Source organism: Triturus cristatus, chromosome 2_2, assembly GCF_964204655.1.
Source record: "Triturus cristatus chromosome 2_2, aTriCri1.1, whole genome shotgun sequence".
NCBI classification, from domain to species: Eukaryota; Metazoa; Chordata; class Amphibia; order Caudata; family Salamandridae; genus Triturus; species Triturus cristatus.
In genome coordinates, this window is record NC_140582.1 from 410,860,867 (window position 1) to 410,883,559 (window position 22,693).

Sequence of the window (22,693 nt, forward strand, 5' to 3'; positions counted from 1 at the left end):
ATGCCCTGCCCACCAATGCCCCATATGCTTTTGCTTAAAGAATCAGAATAGATCTTAATTTGCCTAACTGAAAAGAAATACATTGGCTAAGGTCCACACTTGGAGGTGTGGGGGGGGGGGGGGGGGGGGTCGGTGTAGCCTTGGAGCTGAAGATCAAGTCTACATTTTCTACTTGCAGTAATCCGTGACTGAATTGTATTAAGGTCCAATTTTTGGGCGAAAAATAAAAAAAGTTACAAAATTGATGTTGTTTAGGTTTAGCAATAGTTTCTGGAAAGGACAATGCACCCCAGGGAATTAGATGTAAATGTGAGTATGGTCTGAATAGGATGTATGACGATACATCGCGCACGCTCCCATCGCGTGCGTTAACAACGCGGCGAATACATCGCGAAATCCATCACATCGTCATTTAGAACATCGCGCGCCATTGCAACGCGAATGCGTTGCTGCCTATAGCCAAGCATGAAACCTCGCCAACGTTAACATCGGACGTCGTAACATCGGATGTCATAACATCGCGTCCCCCATGCGGCCCCCCCCTTACCCATGACGGCAATTCTTTTATTTCTATTACCGTACAATGTTTGTTTGCGCCAGTATAGGAAAAGAAACATAAGCCAAAGGACTGAAAGTGTAGGAGTCACATGGCATTCATACTGGATCGCCAGTAGTTAAAGAGTGCTTTGTGTGGAGAAGAACAAACGCAGAGTCGAAAAAGAACCAGCATAGTTGGGAGGTTACTTTAATAATAAGAATCGATTTCTAGCCCAATTTACCCTTTTTGCAAAATTAATCAATGTTCTAATGTATATTTTGCAGTGTGTTGCAGTTCTGGGTTTAAAGTTAATAGCGCACTATTTGATATTAGGACTTTAAATTATAAATTGGAAGTAACAAAAGGATGTCTCTTTTGAAAGTAGTAATCTGCTGATCTGTTTACATCGTATGCACTCTGTAATCACCTTGGTACATGTTCATTGCATCCGGCATATTAACCCTCTGCACTACCTTCACAGAGGTCACAACCTCAAGTATACAAAACACTGATCTCTTTCCAGGATGCTAACTAATCACACGAGTTTTCTTGACATTTCTGTGAGGCCTGGTAATTGCCGGCGGAAAGAAACGCTGCAGCAGGTGTGTCAAAAGGTGTATAAACTTCCAAACACGGCGCCCCCAGGACTATTTTCGTATCGTCCACTTGGTGGCAGCGGAGTGACGCTTTAGTACATGTTTGCGCCATATGCTCGAATATGCACTGTTATGCAAATTAGCCTCCTTAATATCACCCACTTTGCTAGTTAATAAAGTAGTCCCACATAACCGAACCCAAAGCATCTGTTTAGCCTCCTTAAAATCACCCACTTAGCTCGTTAATAAAGTAGTCCCACATGGTTCTCCCTGGGCCTGACATTATTTAATGTCTACGTAGCCTTTTGGGTTTGAGACTGTATCATACGCCAACAACACCCACTTCTTATCTCCTGTGGGCAAGACCTGGTAGTGGTAAAATCGCGGCTTGATGAGATGATCAAAAAATGCCTCCAATTGACCAGCGACAACCTGTGGTCGGTGGACTGGTGGCCCAATTCCAAAACCAGTTGTAAAGAATCTGTTTCAAGTTCCACCAAACCCTGTTCATGAAAGTCCACATTAACACGAGCTGTGCCACTTGCTTTGCCTCTGTCTGTTTCAAGCTCCACCAAACCCTCTTCATGAAAGACCACATTAACACTACCTGTGCCACTTGCTTTGCCTCTGTGCACCTCGTAAAAAAAGTCTTTCCTCTGCTTCCTTGTACTTGTAGACAGACCCTGGTCCAGGTGCTAATTACTTGCTCACGATTATTCTGCAACCTCCACCTGCAGATATGCGCCTGTCCTGACATCCCCAAGTTTAAAGATTAACCCCTTCGCCGCGGCAGGAATTCCGCCGCGGCGCTGGGGGGGGGTTTGGGGGCAGCGCGGTGGCGCTGTGCTCGTGACGGAACCGCTCCGTCACGAGCCACGGTTAGCTGTGCTCATGATGGAGTGGTTCCGTCACGTCTCCGCCCACTGCGCTAATCGCCCGCACAGGCGGGGAATTAGCGCCGCGTGGGCGGAGCGTCGGCCAACGGCCGCAGCATGACGGAACCACTCCGTCATGAGCACAGCGCAACCGTGGCTCATGACGGCGTGGTTCCGTCATGAGCGGGGAAGGGGTTAAGGAAAGTACTAAAAACCTGTGTGTTTTTATTCTTCTGTGCCGCCACTGAGTAACAACTGCCACGCGTGCTGATCAAGCTGCAGGTAGCGCAAAATACAGCAGCACGATTATTCTGCAACCTCCACCTGCAGATATGCGCCTGTTCTGACATCCCCAAGTGTAAAGAAACGACAAAAATCCTGGGTGTTTTTAGTGCCACGGCACATTTTAAAGAAACGACAAAAAACCTGGGTGTTTTTAGTGCCACGGCACATTTTCATAATATAACAACTGCCACGGGACATTTTCGTCCATAAATCCGCAATCCCTCCATTCAGGCAGGTGCAAATCGTTTTGAGAAACAACACACATCACATCTTTGGAGTGTCTTAACTCCTTCACTGTAAGTAGATGCCACTTTCTGTCTCAAAATGATGTCAGTTTAGCAAAGATGCAAAGATGGACATATGCGTAGGGTGTTTAATATATTCTGAGATTTAAAGTTCAACCGTCATAACAACTGGCACGGGACATTTCCGTCTCCATTCGGCCAGAGATTTAAAGTTCAACCGTCATACGCACGAGTTTCTGCGTCGCAATTGCTCGCGTTTTAAACGGTAGCGATTTAAATGTGCCTGCGCATTACTAGCATGCGATGTAAAAGCATGCGGTGTGAAGCCTCCAGCGATGTAAAATCCGCGTTGCGATGGCAGCGCGTGAACACGGAGTCGTTGTAATGGGTGTTTCCCGTCTGAATATAATTATGTGGATGCTTGGGTACCCTTAAATAGGGTAACTGTTAAAAAAGTGCCAGTGAGAGCGTGACACCTTGTAGGACTCCACACCCAATGGTAAGTATTAGAGAAGAGGGGGACGATCGTCACCTGCTGTGTCATATATCTCAAAAACCATGTGAACTTTCCAGTGGCTTCCCTAAGAGCAAAGTCAAGATGGTCAGCTGGTTTATTAATATTTGTATGGCCACCAGGTAAAGCCTGCCTATAGGTCCAATAATGCAGGACATTATGCATTGCTTAAATCTGATTTGCTTAATTTTCCATTCAGTCTGGATACACGCCATGCTCTGTTTAATGGCACTCCAGGAAACATATAAGAATGCGAGATGCACTCCAACAGCCAGTAAAAGACTGAGGGAGCCCGTGCCCTCTGCTTTATAAAGATTCATCATTAAGGGCTGGTTTATTTGTACCTGCCATTGACCTTCGCTTTCTGCACAGTGCGGCAGGACTTAGCATAATGCACAGATAGCAATGCCTGCAATCAATCTTCATGTCCACTCCTCGCCGCTCTCATTTTATCTGGGCTGCTACATATGAATGCATAAGGGGTAATGGTAGCTGCATGCTTTATGGGCTCAAAGCAGAGAGGTTGCACATTCCCGAGGATTTCTAATTCGAAGGCTTTCTACGCTACTCTCCCCCTTGCCTGGGCAGTGACAGTGCACTTATAACAGGAAAGACCCCATTAGCAATTTTAATTTTATTCTTAAAGCATTAAGTGACAGGAAAAAAATGACCCCGCCACATTCCGTAGCAGAATACAATTGTAAAGCAATGAATAATTCAGCAGCTGCAGCCTGCAAGGCATAGACGGTAGGATGAGGCGCAAAGACGTTCTTAGAAAATACCAACTCTTTCAGGTGTGAGGCAGGGGTGCGACGGTTTTCCCATCTCAAGTAAAATCGGAGGTTACCGAAACCCACGTGAACGTAGCAAGTGGGCCAGCTTGCACTTGCTTAGAAAGAACAGCAACATTAATCACTGGCAAAGCGAGCTCTCCTGTGTGCAGGCCTTTCCTTCCTGTTGCTCGTCACACTGCCCTGGGGAACCGTCAGACCTCGCGCGACTCCCACGAGCGTGGTGCGCAGACGTCACGTGAGCCTGACCTCATAGGCAGTGTTTAACAGTCACTGTTGTGCCCCGGTGGTAATTAGCACCTGCACTCAGAAGACACGAAAGAAAAGACAGAAAACCCACGAGCTAAAAAGGAGCTTTATCTTCAATGTCTGAATTTTAAAATAGTTTCAGTGTGTACTTGATTTTATATGAATGGCTGATATGGTTTCATATCATCAGGGATGCAATGCTTCTGTCCTGTTTTTTCTTTACTTTAAGGAGTATTGCCACAATTTGATCAGCTCAAGGGAACCAGAACTACAACTTTCAGGACTTATTATTATTATTATTATTATTAATAATAATAATAATATTATTATTTTTATTATACAAGCATAGGACTGGAGTACAACGCCGTTAGTTCTATGGAGGTGGCACAGGGTCATCTGATTACAGAAAACTGAGGTATAACCACTATATTTGTTCATTAGAAACATGTAAATGTAGCATAGCTAAGGATATAAAACTCTCATGACGTGTTTAGGTGGAATTTTGAAACCCACACTCCAATGGAACTCTTTCCTGTTGGACAACTTATTAATCATTGAGACCTCAAAAAAGGGCCAAGAGCAGATGCAGTGACAGTCATTGCGCTATACAAACTAGTGTAACATAACTTTATTTGTATACTTTAAAAGAAATATTACAGTATGTAAAAATTATGATCCCAGTTGTATCACTCATTGCGATTTTTGTTTAAAGAATTTTTTTTTTCTATTAAATACCAGTGGACCCAATTAACATTTTGTCCACTTGCAATTTGTACGCATGAAAATAATCTGTAAGTAAGTACACATTACACATTTTATGGAGTGGCTAAACAATATTTGTTTGGACATTTTCACTTCACTTTGAAAATGAACCCCTGGAATTTAGGGCTGCTTATCTACAATTTTCACCATTAAATTCTAATATAATCTGCAAAGTGAAAAGGAGGTTATACTTCTCAATTATTTGGCCATGTGAAATGAGAGCAAAGAGATTTGGGGGTCGATTTATAGCTTGGTGGTATAGATATTCCTTCGCAATGCCGACGGAATATCTCCCAGTGGCGGCTCCTTCGCTATGGCGGAGGAGCATCACCCCACTGCTTAGCGTCACCCCACTGCTTTCAAGCAGAGTGAGAAAAGAAAACATAAAATGATAATAACTTTCAGTTATTATCATTTTAAGTTTCCTTTGCAGGCAGGTGGGTAGGCGGGCTGCTCTGCTCTCGGAGCAGAGCTGGGGAGGAGTGGTTTGCCCACTTCTAAGTGCGTAATGACTGTTTGGTCAGCCCTCTCGTGCCGCCCAAACTAGTCATGCGCACTTTCTCCATTCTCCATGCAGGCTGCATTACAGCCTGCATGGAGACTAAGGCCCAGGCCCCCATTCCCTGGCTGAGCGTCAAACCAGGACGCTCAAAACTAATCAGAATGCTGAATTGCAGCGTTGTGATTTTCAGGGAAGCCTGGATGCATACCAATCACAACGCTGTTTTGCAGCGCTGTGTTTGAGCAGTGGGGCCTGACTGTGCTTCCTGATTCTTGAGGAAAGCAGGAGCAGAGACGCGGGACCCGGGCGGGAGGGTACGTTAATTTTTTAAAATGTATTTTTGTTTTGCGCATCCTAACGCGACCTCCCCCCCCCCCCGCAACTCTCCCCTGCACCCGCTTGTCTCACTCCCTGCAAACCATGCCGGCTGCCACTGGTACCTCCCCCACCAAGATTATTGTCTGCCTGCCCTATTTAGATGCGGGCGAACCATAGGTTTAAGCATGGAGGAGACTGACCCTTCTCTGCTGTGATCAAACCCCTCCAACTGCCCTACGAAGTAAGGGCTGTCAAAGGCAGACCTGTAATTCCGCCCACCTAATTTAGATGAGCGCAACTACACGCCAGTATTCAGTACCCATCGCTGCCAGGAAAAGCCTGGCGTTAAGAGGCAGTGAAAACTGCTAAATGCTCCCCCCTCCATGGGAGGAGGGAAGCATTTTCTTTTCTCTGTTCAAAAATAAAATCCTGTTGCATGATTTCCTTTTTGAAATTAAAAAAAGAAAACTGTTTGGTGCAGGGCTCCGTCATGTTGAAGGACTCTGCACCAAGCAGCAAATTACATTGACACGGACGCCCCTTTCTGGCAATGCTTTATAATGTCTTGGAGGCAAATTTTTTTTTTTTCTTTCAATTCTAAAGGGCAGTCCGTTTCCCTAGCAGAACAATGGGCTGTCCACCAGAATTTAAATCTGCTCAAATTTACTACAAAATGGAGGCATTCCACTGTTGCGACATTTGCGATGTTTGCCGTTACTGTAAACCCTACTGCTTGAGAAGCCACAATAAAGAAAGTTGCACTTTTACAAAAGTATATTTATATTCTAGTTGAGAAACATCTATAGAAATGTCAGCAGCAAAGATATGGGACAGATGCAAGGACAAATAGACGTCACGCCACAAGAAATGTGAGAGCCAAGAGGCAGCAAGAAATTCCTTAATCTGAAATGTACTGGAAAAGAATGCCACCAAGGAAGTGAAACACATTGTTTTCAGTTGGCAGTTGGCCTTGTTTTCTCCTTGCAAAGACACAGATCACAAATGCTTGGTATATTGTGCCCATCAATATCAGTTCGCATGGAACTTAGTGTGATGTTTTTCTATTCAAAAGCAATAATCTTTCGGAGACAAAATTTGTATCAGTCACAATCACTTTGTTGTAGTTAACCAAGTGGATGCTTGTATCAAAACGTCATTGATGGAGTTCCTGTAACTTTTTACCACATGGCTTGAAATAGAAGTAATTTGTAGCAGGCAGTATAGATTAAAAGGGTGGCTCACATGTTTCATTGTAATCTAGCTTTTTACCAATAATTTTCACTTACTAGTTTGCATTCTGCGTATTTTAATTAAGCAATTACAAATAAAATGTGGGAATCGTGCACTCATCTTTTGATGATCAACAGGCCATCCACTTTTATGAAGAACATCCAAACTACCCTCTGACGTGTTAGCCACTTGTCAACGAAAAGTGTGAGCAACCTGAGATGGATGGGCTTTTGTACCAGTGCCAGTCATTAGTAAGCCTCAAATCACCCTTGATTACACTTTTCTGCTCCAGTTGTGGCACATACGTCAGAGGGAACATTGTTCTTGAAAAAGAAAAAGGAGAAAATGGAAACTTCTCCCTGCATTGATTGTATTTTTGGAATGATAATTGAAGAGCCGGCTTTTGGCATGGGCCAGCTGGGTCCAAGTCCAAGGCTCCAATCTTCAGAGGGGCGAAAATAACTGCATGAAGGACCCGCAAACAGCAATGCCTCTCTTCCTTGGCTCCAGTGATACCATTTAAAGCACTTCTAATGGTTTTTAATGTGCTAATTTTAGCACCCTATACGTCCCCTACCTTGCCCAACCCATCTCTCTCTAACCCTGCGCCGCCACACGTCAGCATTCCTCCTCAACCCAACAAACAACTTGGAACTAGCCTGATGGGGGGGAAGCTACATTATAGACAATTCAAGCGAGCTGAGGAAGGTGCGGAGATGTGTGTTAGAGGCAAGTCGCTGCTTTGATGTGGCTAGCTGGAGACTGGCCTTTGAAAGGGGTTGGTCCCGTATTTTACTCACCAGCAGTAATGAGGGCAGCAAATTTCTTGCTGCACAGGATGCTACTGGAAAAAGGGCCGGCTCTGGATAAGTGGATGACATAAAACTGTGTGAAAAGGAGCATGATATAAGCATTATTCCCTCGAAGCTGTCTGACAGCCATTTCAAGAGTACCCGTCTCTTATTATAATTTTAACTGCTATGAAAAGTTTTGCTACATATTTTATTTTGCATGTAGTGGAGCCAGACTGGGTACTATTTCCTACGTGCCATTCTCAATGAGGGTCAAAACAGTGTCGTTGAAATAGTGAACTGCAACAACATTGATTTCTCAATCAACTATGACTATTGAAATGTGGCATCAACAACATTTATGATACCTTATGTGTAGCATGCCATATTTAAAAAGCAAGTCTATTTGTCAAGATAAAGTTGTCTGCTTCTTTGCGAGTAGCAGCAAAGGCACAACCACGAACACCAAATGGTGGGTGGGGCATTTCGAGCCCTCTTTTTAATGTGCGGAAAGGTTTGCCTTTGGAACAGTCACTGTACAAGCTCCTGGATACCCTATCGGTGATTAGCCGCGCTTTATAAATCCTGATTGATTGATTGATTGATTCAACTCCAGCAATATATGAACATAAAATTTGAAGAAGAGGACTGAAAATATACAGCATTTTCATCAATTCACTTATTAGGTCAGAATAAAAACATTATTATAGCTAAGAGCAGTAGAGTAAAAAGATTTGTACCATAGGTTCTAATCTAGCTCTCTGATTTCCCAAGATCCCGGTATTTTTATATCTTTCATATTTTTGTATGTAGATCGTTGTTATTGCTTGTATATCTGAGACTGTCTTGCCTTTTCATTATTCGCATACGTACAGACATATCCCCATGTAAAACTAAAAAAGCATATTAAACGATATGGCACAAAATGTGAAGGAGCAGCACATGCTACACTTAGAATCGACCTGGCAATGTGCAGTAAGCTGGACATCAATTGAGGTAAGCCAGTGGCAGCAAGAAAGTTAGCAGAGCTCTTATATCCGTGCTTACTTTCTCTAGTTGCAACGCTTTCCTCCTTATCCTAAGACATTCATCAGCTAATAAATGGGCGTGGAAGACTAATGTAAGGCATGGCAAATGCTGTGTGTTTGAATTAGGTTTTCCAGTGACCCAAGTCTGGACACTTTTTCCAGTGGTGGCTAGTGGCTTTAGAAAATGGTGGGGTGTAAAAGTCACCTTCGGCTGTCACCGAGTGAGCAAAGCGACTGACAACAAATGACCCAAGGAGGTTTCAGGCTAAAGGACATTTATTGTCTTTGCGTTCACTAACAGGCAAATGTTTGCAGATGAGCATTACAGTAGCATAATCCCCAATCATAGCTCTCCAGGGGTGGGAATGCGAATTGTAATTGCTATATTAAAGACCTTAAGTAAATGATGGATAACATTTGTACTTTTGGCACAATTTACACAGTTACTGCATGCACACAATGGTGCCCTTTCACTTGCACATTCATGGCATAACAGATTGGCACTGTGCACCTGTCCAGTACTGCGGCCGCAGACTGCGTTCTTGTCTGCAGCGCCACCTAACCGAAGCATTAGAACTAAGGCAAGAAAAGCCTGCACGCATGCTCAGAACTACATACAGACACTCTCCCTCTCTCTCTCTCTCTCTCTCTCTCTTTTCCGCTCTATTTCTCTCTCATGCCCACTGCAAAGAAACCTATACATTTGAGGGCTTATTTACAAGCCCCTTGAGTCGCCAGTGTGTCACTTTTAACATGGGGAAAAAGTGAAGTACCAGCGGCGCAAGGGGCTTTTAAACAAGTCCCTTGGTATTGTATAAGGAGATTGTGGTTCAACCACCCGTGGTCCCTCTAATTGTGAAATAACAAAGCACATTACGACAGCATTCCTTGTATGCACATTTCCAGTAGCAATCTATGTCCACATTTTTCACTGAACCCTTTCCGTGGCATGCCCCTTTGATATGACCTATTTAATTGTAAACTTCCAAATTTGATTATGCCTAACTCCGATAATGAATATAAGAGATATGAGGACGCAATTAGTAGACATCAATGGTACCTGAAGCGATCAGACAATGCCATTTGAACTCTCTCCCATTGGTTTTATTATACTATGGAGGGGTAACAGTGTTTAAAGAATTAAAATCTGAAATATAGTGCCCTATTTTGAAGACAATTGTATTGGATACAAGGAGCACCTTTCAACCTGGAAACAACTGCTAACTTACAGTTATTTATATTCGCAGTTTTTTCATAGTGCGACTTGACCGAAGGTACTAGAGTGCTTTACATGAGCACCAGTTGCATTAGACAAGGTCACATTCATTATGTTTTTTAAGGTATAGGCTGATTACATTATTCGCACAGAATGTCGAGTCGGCGCTGAGTCTCGAACCTAGTTCCCCCTCTCCAAAGTCAGCAGCTCTGACCATGATGCTACATTCTCTTATTGTTGTACAGAACATGAGGCTTTATAAAAGGCACTTTACCTCAATATAATTTCCAATTGGACTTTGTGCACGAAGGCCACTCACTGTAAGCTACTAGCATGCACCTCTCCAGTCCATATCTTCCCATACGCTACTTAGACATAAGATAATCAGCACAGCCAATCACTGTGCGTTTTCAAATAAAGCGGCACCATAATTGGCCATGTTGTCTGATCTACCCACCCCGCACAGTTTGGATCCACTGTGTGAGAGCTTATGGCTGCTTGGCGCTAAAGTCAGGAGCCAATCCAAATGCAGCTCTTATGAAGTTTAATGTTATATTGCATAATAGCTCTGCCAGGATTGGATAGGCAAGTCAACACAGTACCCCAGTGTAGACATGGGGAGGTGCTCTTGCTGCCCCAGCGCATGGCGTCAACACAGAGTGGATTTGGAGTGAGAAGACTGAACTATGCATGTCAGGCTGGCCGAGTCCAGAGCCCAGTCAATCTGTCATGCGTACTTCAACTACACTGCGCTGCAGCTTTCCATGGCAACAATGTGTTTTATATATGCCAGTTGGGAGGCAGATCCAACCAGAGGGTCAACACCGTACTGCCTCTATGCAGGAACCGCCTCTGGCTTTTTCATTCTGATTAGTTCACAGTCATAGCAGCAAGTCATTGAACGGCAATGGCCACAAAACCACACTAAGGTGCAAATACTAAAAGACTTCAAGAAACTAATGTAACCTGCTGTGCTGGTTGACCAGGTTGGAACACAGCCGGTTCTAATAAGACTCAACCACATAGCAGTTGCATTCCTAATGCAATACCTACTTCCACAGGAACCCACAATACCGATTTTAAAGCAGCTAAGCACAGTTATTTACACATAATAGAAAATAATTCATCTTAAATGCACCTTAATCCTACACACTAAGAAAGACAAGTATTAATGAAACAAAATAGCAGAGGAAAAAACAGAGACCAACAAACACATATTTCCATACATACAGGTAATATTATTTAAATTGACCATCAGAGGCTGGCTTGCACCAATCACAAATGAAACAAGAATAGACGAGGTCCTTTTATCAAAACTCATTTAGCTCTGCAAGGCACAAACAGGAGCCTATACTTCATTGTAAGCATTGTGTCAGTAGTTGACTACAATAGAACACACACATTGAATATCTTAAAAATGACTGCACTCACAAGTAATATATCTTATCAACAAGAGACCTAAAACAGACTTTAAACTACTACCTGAATACAATCTATAACATAAGCTAGTATTAGCGCTTGAGGAGTTTCTGGAGCCAGCAATGCAGGCACCATTATTCAGCTAGGCAAACGAGGTGGGGCCGCATCTTGAGACTGCTGAGCAAGCACATTTATTCTGCGATCTGAGCCCACTGTGCTGGATGTACGCAGGACATGCCCAGGTGCGTGCCCGGGTTAAGACCGGACCATGACCGAGCCTGTCTTCACCCGTCATCACCTGTAAAAGGTAGGACTGGGATTCCCCTCATTGAAGTTCAAGCTACTTGTAAACTATGTGTGTGTAGGCGCTGTCTTTGTCCAATGGTCAGTTACCATGGGGAAATGGAAACTGGGACTCTCCAAACTGGATGTTGCGGTTACCCCATCTGGTAAAACAACTCTGTAGGTGTTTTTTCACCCGGCAGTAGAGTTATTGATAAAGAGGTTTAGCTGGATGAGAGATGGCCTTCTCTCACTGCTGGCCTCTCGGCCACAGATCAAAAATCCTCAAGTTGGCCCAATACGCAGATAACCAACTCTCCGTTGCAGAGAGGGGAGAGCTGGCCGACCTTACCCCTGTTGCCAATGTAATTACTACTTTAACTCCTGTTATTTATTCGCCCCCCCAACAGACTCAGGCCCATCTAATAAAAGGAAAAGAAAGGCCTCAGCTCCTAAGATATCCATTCCTTCTGCAGCCTTGGCCTCTTCCCATCCACTTTGGGGAGATGCTATGGAGCAGTTCAAGGCTGACATGGTCTTGAGGATTAATGCAAACATAATAACCGCTGTGGAAACCTGTCCCAAACCCTTATGTGCTAAACTTGAGAATAGATTTTTCTATCAACTAATACGCACCCTGAGGGGACGAGTGAGAATAATGCTGTAGCAGCTAGTGCATGCGCGCAGAGAATTCTAACCCCTTGAGCCACCTAACCTAGCGGATCATGGGATGCAGTTAAATAACAACAAGCCATCTAAGGTGCCTAGTTTGATTGCTAACCCCGTGGCTAGTGTTATGCTGACAGGGACAGTCCAACCGCATATCACTCAGATGTACTCTACGGGTCTTACCCCTTTCATTGCAACTGTAGAGAGACTAGGCAGGAACACCTCAGTTTGCCACCTCCCCAGCAGCCTGTCCAAATGTACTGGTTTTTAGCTGACGTGTCTCGTCTGGCCGGTAAAACATCAGAGACTACAGATCAGTTGATGAATAAAGTGACCCACTGGCTGCATACGAACACTAATAATCAATTGCGGATGTTTAACGACATTCTCTTTGCAGGTTGGATGGGTGGGACCCAGTCCTAAGTAATTCGAGGGTGCTTGCATTATTGTGAACTTTAGAAATTCACAGCTAGTTGGTGACTTGTTACAGATGTTTAATTGTGGCCAGGCTGTGCCTGGGAGCTTTAAAGTCTTACCCTTGTTATTTTTACTGGGGCTTGAGGGGTTGAGGACAGCCCTGGAGCCCCAGTTATATAAAGCAAGGACGTTAGTAGCTTTTACAAGTGGAATAGTATTACAAACTTGTAATATGTATTCTGCCTTTTCAAATCTGCGGGAGCAGCATTGACTTGGGCACCCTAACGAGGCAGGTGGTAGCAACACATCTAGAAGATTATTTAGCATAGAGCCCGAGCGAGTTGGCTGTGCCAGGGGAAGACCTGCAAGTGCGCCCTCAGGGGAGGGTGTTTCAGCTCAATCCTGTGTTCCATGTCCTAATCTGCGGAAACCCACTGATGTTAGTGGGGGGACACGAGAGATTACAATTTTGAACTGGAACATTAGAGGATTAGCTGGACAAGTAGATATTGATAGCTGGCTGGATTATGATTAATTATATGATATAGTCTTACTTCATGAAACATGGCACATCAAAGGGGTGTTTTGTGGAGCTAACACATATTTCACAACGCCAGCTATCCCCTCACCAGCTGGGCGGGCGAGTGCAGGGTTTACTGTCTGGCTTAAAACAACTTTGGGATGCTCTGTGAAGGCACTCTCTACTGAGTCTGCTTTCTTCAAAACCTTTCAGGTGGTATGGAAAGATAATTTTAAATTGATAATTATGAATTTTTATAATGAAAATCTTTCTTTGAGTGCCAATCCAAACTTTGCCCAACTCTTCGATTTTATAGATCACTATACTAGAGTGTATGTTTCTGAGAATTTGGGACCTAATGTTGCATTAGTGATCGATTTTAAAGCCATGTTAGGGAGTTAACTCAATACCCCCAATTTGAGTCTGTTGAAGGTGGGGAGAGGGACCTGGTAGCCCAAAGGCAGGACCGACAAGGAAGTTTTCATGCGCACTTATATTTTTGAATTTGATCTTTGCAGTGCCATAGAGCTTTCGGATACCTTCCCTCTTAGAACTCCTGCCTATCTTTCTGAAAGGAGTCAGCCGATAATAGATTTCATTTTTGGATCTAGACATCTTCTAAATCAACTAGTAGAGGGACGTATTGAGCCCAGAGTCTATAGTGACCACAATCCCTTACCTATTACTATGGGTGACCCTGTGAGGAAAAAAGCGACTATGGTAGTGGGTACTTGTGTAGTCACATCCAAAGATAATAGGAGCAGGCTAGGGTGTAGAGGGGAAGATTTGCCAGGGATTATGCACAGGTTCTGTGTGGACCAGTTGCGTTTGGTGAATAAGTGTATTATATTTGAGCAAGACCTAATGTCGTCAGCTAATGACTTTGAAAAGATGGGTCCATTTACTAGGGACGACCTGATGAAACCAGTTAGGGTACCAGTAGAGGGGCTCCAGCCCTGGTTTGACAGAGGATGTAGGCTTGCCCACATCCATTTAAAAAATACCTTATAAGCCATCCCCAGAGATAGTCTTAAAATTGCCAGCTGCTGGAAAGAATATACATTAATTCTGAGGGGAAGGAAAGTGGAGTCTCAGCTTGAAATATGGAGAACGTTCGTTACTGCCTGCAAGGAGAAAGATGCCAGGGGGTTCTAGCACACAGTAAATAACAGTAAATCGTCTAATGGCAGCAATTCAACATTGGATACCCACATACATTTAGATCAAAGGGTTGACCATTTTTCTCTGGTGTATAATCTGAATGAGGATGACATGGACCAGCAACCACCTAGGTATGCACAGGATATTGAGTTCTAATTGGAAGAGATTATTGAGGCACTAATGTTAGTCCCTTGAATAAAGCACCTGGGCCCGATGGGGTCTTCATGGACCTATATAGGTCAAATATGGGACTGTTGGCTCCCCTTATTACAAATGTTATCAATTCGGAGTGCAAGACAACTTTGCCTAGTCTTGGAGAATGGCACCCATCATCACAGTTGTTTACAATGGGTCAACGCAGGCCTAGCTGCTATCGATCAATATCTCTTTTAGATTCTGCCGTCAAGAAAGTCGGAAGGATAATTTTGGAAAGGTTACTAACTTGGGTGGATGACAATAGTGTTCTCTGTAGGGGTTTAGAGCTGAGTTGGGGACCATGGAACAATGCATCAATTTGCACCTCGTAATTGGCAAATACATCATAGCAAAGCAGGGATCCATTTTCCTAGGATTCACGGACCTCTCCAGTGCCTTTGACAGCATGGTGAGGACCAAATTGTTGAATAAGCTGGAGTGTTTGGGAAACAATAAGGGACTTGTGGGGTTTATGAGGGCCCTTCAGTACGATCTTTTTGCCACTGTGAGCTATGAGCCTGATGGTAAATGCACTGACCCATTTAGGGTCGGAAAGGAGGAGTGGGCCAAGGGTGTGGGTTAAAGGAGGTACTGGTAGCTAAGGGTGCAGATATACCAGTGATTAAGAACTAACCTATTCCCACCCTAACCTATGCAGATGATGCTGTACTACTTGCTAGAACACCTAAGGGACTAAAAGAACTTGTAGGAGGTTATATCGATTTGCTGGTCTTTTGAGGGCTCCTAGAAAACCCTACCACGACCTTTGTAATGACCTGTGGCCCTAAGAATCTTAAAATGCGGCCTCTGGCCATTGACGATAAACCCATAGCAAGAACTCATGAATTCTCTTACTTAGAGGCTGCTTTCGATTCACAAGGCTCCTGGTCCTCGTGTGTAGCTAGAGCAAGTCTACGTTTTCTAAATTGTGTTGGGTTTTGGCCTCTATTATTGGTATAAGAAGCCAATTTCCACCTTTATTGAAATCTATAGGAGAAAATGTCTCCCGGTCTTAACTTACGAATTGAGCATTTTGGGCTGTAAAAAAGTGACTAGTCTCCAAGTCAAAGAAAACAGAGTTTGCAGAAGGCTTTTAGACCTCCCGCCAAGTAGCCCAAGCTTCATATTGCATGAAGAGCTCGGCTTAGAGTTTGCGGAAGATTATTTAAATCTGGCCCCATTGTTGCTGTGGAGTTCAGTATAGAACAATCCCCATGCCTCGCTTAAGAGGGCGGTTATTGAGGGCTGCTTATATTGTGATTTGAGTAACCAAATCCCTTAGCTGGGTTATGCAAAGTGGATGTGCAGTGCACTGGATAGGCCGAATATGTTCCTCAGACAGGGTGGGATGTGTAGAGAGGACAGCTCCTGGATGATAAATTATTTTGGGATCTGAAGTAGCAGGAAAGAGATGTGGAATCATTCTCTGAGACCCAGAACAAGGACTATATTTTAATTCAAATCACTTTTGGGTTGAAGTGTTATTTGGATTTTGTGATCAGCTAAGTTTAGGCTTGGGTATTTCAGAAGGCAGTTATGTTTCCCACTTGAGCAGTATGATTCTTCCAACATCCTTATTTGCCCATGTGACAAAATATCTCCATTGAGTTTGCTGCATTTTGTTTTTACTTAAGTCTTTACAAGGCGTTTTTCCATCCCTATCTGAAGTGTAAACGAGCCTTGTTGTATTTACAGACACTGAGTTCACCATTGATCCGTTTTAGTGTGCTCTCATTTCTTAAAAATACTCAATGTGTTAGGAACAAAATGGGCTTCTGAATCTAAGATGAAATAGGCCCTAAGATCTTAAAGCATCTTTCATGTTTTTTTGGGTGATTTTATGCAATGTTCATACGCTTTTAATGTGATATGCAGGGATGTTTTAAGGCATGGGCAATGTGGGCTCTGGCCCAGGGTCCCCACCTTTCTAAGGGCCCCATCATTATGTTTTCAGGACAGTCCCAGTGGCATATCGCACACATGATGGACCACCTGTACAATATGAAATGGGGCTCCCAGGTCTTAATATCTCATAAATATTCAAAGAGTTTGCCCCTGAAGGAGTGGAGTCTATAAATGTTTGGGGTCCAACAAAGAGGGTTGCCAATGATCAGACCATAGTTGCTGAGGGCTTGAATGATAAAATGTATCTGCTTGTATGATCATTATTAAATGTTCTAATATAGTTTTTGACAAACTTTTGACCAAGTCATAGTGCAAATTGCTCTTTACAGACTAGGCAACTGATACACCCAAGTTAACTAGACAACCTTCAAATCCTGATGCAATGTTTTAAGAAAAACTTCTAACTTTAACAATGTACTTAAATAGTCATAATAAAATGTACAAAATCAATCATTTCAATAACTCAGATACAGTCCAGCACCATGAAAACAAGAAGCCAGTTTCGCCATAAAGGCTAAAATTACAACAGACATTTAAAAAGCACTCAAAAAAGGTCCTTAGTTAAAGTTTGGCAGAGAGAAACTCAGGGGCATATTATCAAGAAACGGCGTTAAAATTATCGCCACTTTATTATCAAGCCCATTATCGATTCCTTAAATGCAATGCAGGAAGCACCCAAGTTGTGCGATTTTGCCCTAGAAATCGCAAATTACCACCAACGTCAAGTTGGTGGTAATTTGCCGTTTCTGTAAAAAATTAACTTTTTTGCATTTCTCACAGTGGCATGTGGCGCACATACACGCCCTTAGGGCAGCATGTGCACACATACATATTTCAGGGGTGCAACAGGTTGTTCTTTTGACACTCTTGCCCCCGTGAAATTGCATTTGCTATTTGTGAGTACCTAATGGGTACTCGCAAATTGCGAATGTCTTCCCATTCATTCCTATGGGCCTCTAGGCCCATAGGAATGAATGAGAAGGTATTCCTTAATTGCGAATCGCAATTTGCGATTCACAATTAAGGAATATTAGGAATCGCAATTATTATTGCGATTCCTACATACATAGCATTTTGCGAGTCCTTAATAGCGATTTGTTAAAAATCGCTATTAAGGAATCGCAAAAAGGCTTGTTTGTACGTATGCCCCTGTGTGATAGAAATTAAGTTATTAAAACAACAAGCTGTAACTATCACATGAAACGGAAGAAAAAGATAAAAATATAGCTAATTTGAAACAATGAAAGATAAGGGGAGCAACCATTACCATGGACTCCTACAGTACTAATTAAAAGATAACATAGAAACATTTCATAGAATGACCATGCCTATTTGACATTTAAGTAGGGCCCTGCCCAAAAGGCAGTATGGCTCACAAGTGACTGGATAGAGATCACTGTTTAGGATTAAGCAGCAAAGTTATATTCAGACATAATTTCTTTTCTGGATAACATATATCACAGTAGAATGAGTTCCAAGTCTTAGCTCATTGGAGCCTCTATGAGGTTAATTAAGTTGGGAGGGTCATCATGGAGAAGAAGAAAAGAAAACTATATAAAGCTCCATTGGGCGCCACTTGTCCCTGGATAACATTTAGTCAATGCAAAGGCTTTGGATGCTTTGGGTGTTTCTCTGGGTCCGTCTTCCTTTTGGCGTGTTTACAGAGACATTCCCTCGATACAGTACAAAACAAGAAACTTCATAAGAGCAGGGGTACATAGCAATGTGCTGGAGAGTTTTGTTGAAATTTCAAATGTTCAGGAAAGTCATGTGTTTTTCCTGATCCATGTCAGATCTTGGTCAGGTTCCTCGATTTGGTCTCAGAGTTTTTCTACGTTTTCAAAAGTAGTGAGCAGCACTTTCTGGCTATCCATACGTGGGATATTTCTGGAGTCCCATATTTAAGACGTTGATTGTAAATCTAAATTCTCTCCTTCCTCCTGTACACAAACAGGTACAGGGATGGTGACATACTTGCTCTCACTCTTCCAGGAGAATCCAATGCCACCTCACCTCCACTGTTCCCTTTGGACATCCACAACTCTCAAGTTGCACGAGTGTCCAGGCATTTGCAGGCTATAACAATAAGCAAGCAGTCATTCTAGATATTTGTAATAGGACATAGCTTCTCCAAATTTTTAAGTCATGTTCTATCCCACTGAAAAACAAGTATTTTTCCTTTTGTTTCTGGTAATGGGAAAGCTTTTAACTTGCAGTGGTGCATCAAAGTTAGAGAATGTTAAAGTCCAACTGCACCAATGATGAGCTGAGGTTTCCCTAGCTAGTCCACTCTTGCAACTCCAGCATTTACTGTAATCGCTATGGCAAGTGTTTTTTTTCTTAACCAAAAAACTATATAGGATACCTCTGTGATAATCCAAGAAGACACAGGTTTTAGCTAGTGGGCAGAAACTACATATTGACTGGTGGGACGGCTCACTGAATTGAAAGCTCACAGGCAAAAATTGCTGGTTTGTGAAGGCCACTAGTTTCATTCGTGCTAGGCAGGCTCAGCCTTCAATCTTTCCAAGATCAGTAAATTCAATAATATAAATTAAGTCAGAGCAACACCTGTTACTTAAGGACTTTGAAACAGCTGACATGTATTATGAAGCAGTATATTTTAAGAGCTTTGCCTTTGTTCCTGCTTTCAACACTTTGCCTTCAAAGGGAGCCATGTGATGCATCAGAGAAGAGGACAGGCTATCTGGTATACACATGGCACCAGCAGCGCAGCTCTTGACCCACCGCAAGTCACCATCTTGGTAATTAATGGCCATGATTCATCGAGAGGAAAGCAAAGTACATTTAAACAAAGAAGCCTCCTCTAAGGCGTAACTAAGACAGGCCCGAGTATTAGCGCTAACTGATTGCGTGTCATATGTTGCTACTTGCTCTTCAATACCATTTGGTAGTCATATCTCAAACTCATGTCAGATTTGTAAATTTCATCAAATAACACATAGACCTTTAAAGTTCATATTAATCTCAGCACCTACCAAGGACATCTTAAAAATAACAATATTTATTTGCTCAAGTAATTTGCAAGCGATGCAGGTAGGAATCTCTGTGCTGGAAAGTCCTGGCAAAGAGATAGAAGGAAGAGCGGAGAAGGGAGAAATAGCATATTCCCTACATTTTCTATTAAAAGGAGCAGATTAATGTAGATAATATGAGCCCACCTGGAGGTAACACAATTATCAGGAGAATTGTACACTAATTGCATGCTCATTTGCAGTCAATGAGGCCAGGTCATTTGGCAGTGTGGCCTGCAAATGGGTGAACAACTGTACCCACTTTTATAGTCAAATGTTGGCTGAGGAAGATATAAATGGCGTAACCCTAAATATTGGTCATGGGCAGTTCAGAAAAAAATGTTGGGGGGGCTCACAGAACAGAAGGTGGAATACCAACAATACACAAATGTTCTTCAAAATTACAAGTCTCATTCACTAGCATGGAGCACCCTAACCATTCATTTCACCCTCATGCAAAAACAAATTAACCACCATCGATTCTTCTTCAAAGTTTCCTAAATCACTGCCAACGAACAGAAAGATTTGCAGAACCTGATAATTTTGAATACAACTCCTATGTCAATATCAACAAAGTAAAAAGCAACAAACAGATAGATGAGGAACATTTGAATCAAGTGACAAAAGCAGTCACTAGTACGTATTATTTATGTATTTGTTTAACCTAAGCCTACCCGGTATAAACTGCAGATGCTACATAGTAATGATAAAAATTGTATTGTAACAGATACATAATGCATAAGGAGAAAGATAACTTGCTGAAATCACTTGTAACGAATTCATAGTGGAAACTGAGACAAATAACTTAGAAGACAATTACATTGCAAACGTTACTGAGACAGAAACCATGATGAACATTGATTTATAGATAGATAGTGAAAACTGAGACAGATAACTTGGGAAACCACAAACAGAGTATCATTTACCCCGAATGGGGAGGTTTACAGGTCCATACCAGTACTCAAATCAATCATGTCAGTCATTGTTTGACTCAAAACAGCCTTCTTAAGGTTCCAAAATTTAAACTTTATCCATTTTCTGACTAAGTATTTGAGATGACGCATAACACATTTACGGAAGAAACGAAGACGACAAAAATAAATCTATTTGGTAGCTTCAAGCTTAAATGCTGTGCAAATCTAAACATGTAAATGCAAACATTAAATCTTAAAGCATTGAGAAATGTACATGGGGTGAGAATCAACACAGGGTAACAGCAAGTACCTAATTGAAATGAACATTGCATGTCTTAACTTGTGTTTTACATACAATTAATGTATTTTTTGTAAAGATGTACTAGTAGTAGAAATGATTGCGATTTTTTTGCATATTGGACATTGCTCAAATTGTCATGGGTTGGAGGATAAATGATCGTAGAAGAATTATAGAACATACTGTGGAATAATTTATTTTTAAAGATGATCAATGTAGGCTAACAATCATTGCCACCCCCTTATAAAAGAAGGAAAAGAAGGACCATCAATGAATGATTGCCATCCAAAGTTCTGCTACAATGGCATCTTGATGACTGAGCCCCTGAGTTGTGGGGGGCTACATCTCTAGGATCCAGTGCTGAATTTGAGTCGTTGGTTTCCGGTGCTCAGCACCAGCACTGAATTGACAGCACCAGCAGGTGCTGTCTGGTATCTTTTGAGAGGAGCACAACAGGCATGTTTATTAAGCCAATTTGATTTGAATAAAAGAACAGTGCCAGCCTCTCATGCCAATACTGTAGTTTTCTGTGGCCTGAAATAGTCAGAATGGTCACTCTTGCAGGAGTGAAATGTTTAGGCGTTATGTTGGTACTGTCGTTGGCAGCGCTGGCAGGGGCAATGGTTGGTAGAGCCTGCAGTGGCCTTCTGAGAAGATCCCTGGCACTTAGTTTTTTTTTACAAATTAAGCAACCCATACTATTTCAACTATACACATTTTGAAGAGCAAAGTGACAACCAAAATACAGAAAATGTCAGAGCACAATCTTAAAGACAGTTCATGTTGAGGGAACACCAGGTAAAGAACTTGCATTACCCACAGATAACAGAAGCAGTTGGAACAGAATAGACTAGTCTGTTTTGGGAAAGTGAGCACAAAGTGAAAGTCTAAAACAATAGTTATGAACTAAATCAACTATTCAGTAGCAGAAAGTGTAAAGATACATGAAGAGTACCAACCCTCAAAACCCAAGACAAATACCAAATTCGTTTTGCGAAATTTCAGTCTGTGAAGTACATACAAATCATCAAAAGAGTAATTACAAATAAGATAAAAAAGGAGAGAGCACAGTGCAAAGCAGGAGAGAAAAGGGATGGCTTTAACCACCTGCTTGAGAATGAAACAAAATTGATGAAGAAGTTTCAGACAAAACTCAGTCCCGTGCATCGAAATCTCATGCGGTTTTCCAAGTGTTCAAAATCAAGAGACAAATCATCATATCACAAGCTGATGTTAGGTCAAAGAGTGCCAAAAATATCATCTCTCAACCTTGTATATATTGTCATATGCTTATTTTCGGCTCTTACTTTAAACAGGGCCATGCACGGAAACGTCATGAAATCTTTCAAAGTCTGGACAAACCACTGCAGACTCAAATTCAACAGGATGATGCAACATTTTTTTTTATTAAAGAAATTCCATAAACCAATACAGGCAGCGACATAACATGGGTGCCTGGAGCTCTTGAAGTGCCAGAGCTCCTCCAGCTCCCAAGATCTCCTCTCTTGTCCCTGGGCCCATGTTTATATGCGAGGCTGAAAGCCTAGGAGAAATTTGGGACTTCACATAATTTTTTTTCAAGGGGTCTCCAACAGTATGTGTAATGACACTAATAGGATCATTCTGAGTCCTGTGCTACAGCAGGGAACAGGCGCAAACAGAGTTAGCGCCCAATTATGTATTCGGAATTGGGTGCAAGTCAAGCATTGAAGCCTCTCACAAAATCATTCAGTAATTACCTGGAGGGGTTGGCAAGGGGAAAACATGCGGATTTATCATTTAATAAAACCATAGCTGATCATTATTCCATATTCGACCTTTAAAACTCAGAATCATTCACTCTCTTTGCCATGATTCCTCATCGCCCTTTGCGTCCTGTGTCTACAGCTCATCATAAGCTGTCCTGTATGTGTTCAATGCAGGCTTTATGAAATAAAA

The 22,693-nt window shown here is 42.4% G+C and overlaps 1 protein-coding gene across 1 annotated transcript in view; it reads right to left on the reverse strand.

Moving 5' to 3' along the window:
- LOC146862305 (bifunctional heparan sulfate N-deacetylase/N-sulfotransferase 3) overlaps nt 1-22,693 on the reverse strand; it is a 534,449-nt gene that overhangs the window by 222,741 nt on the left and 289,015 nt on the right. The gene's annotated exons all lie outside the window — the stretch shown is intronic.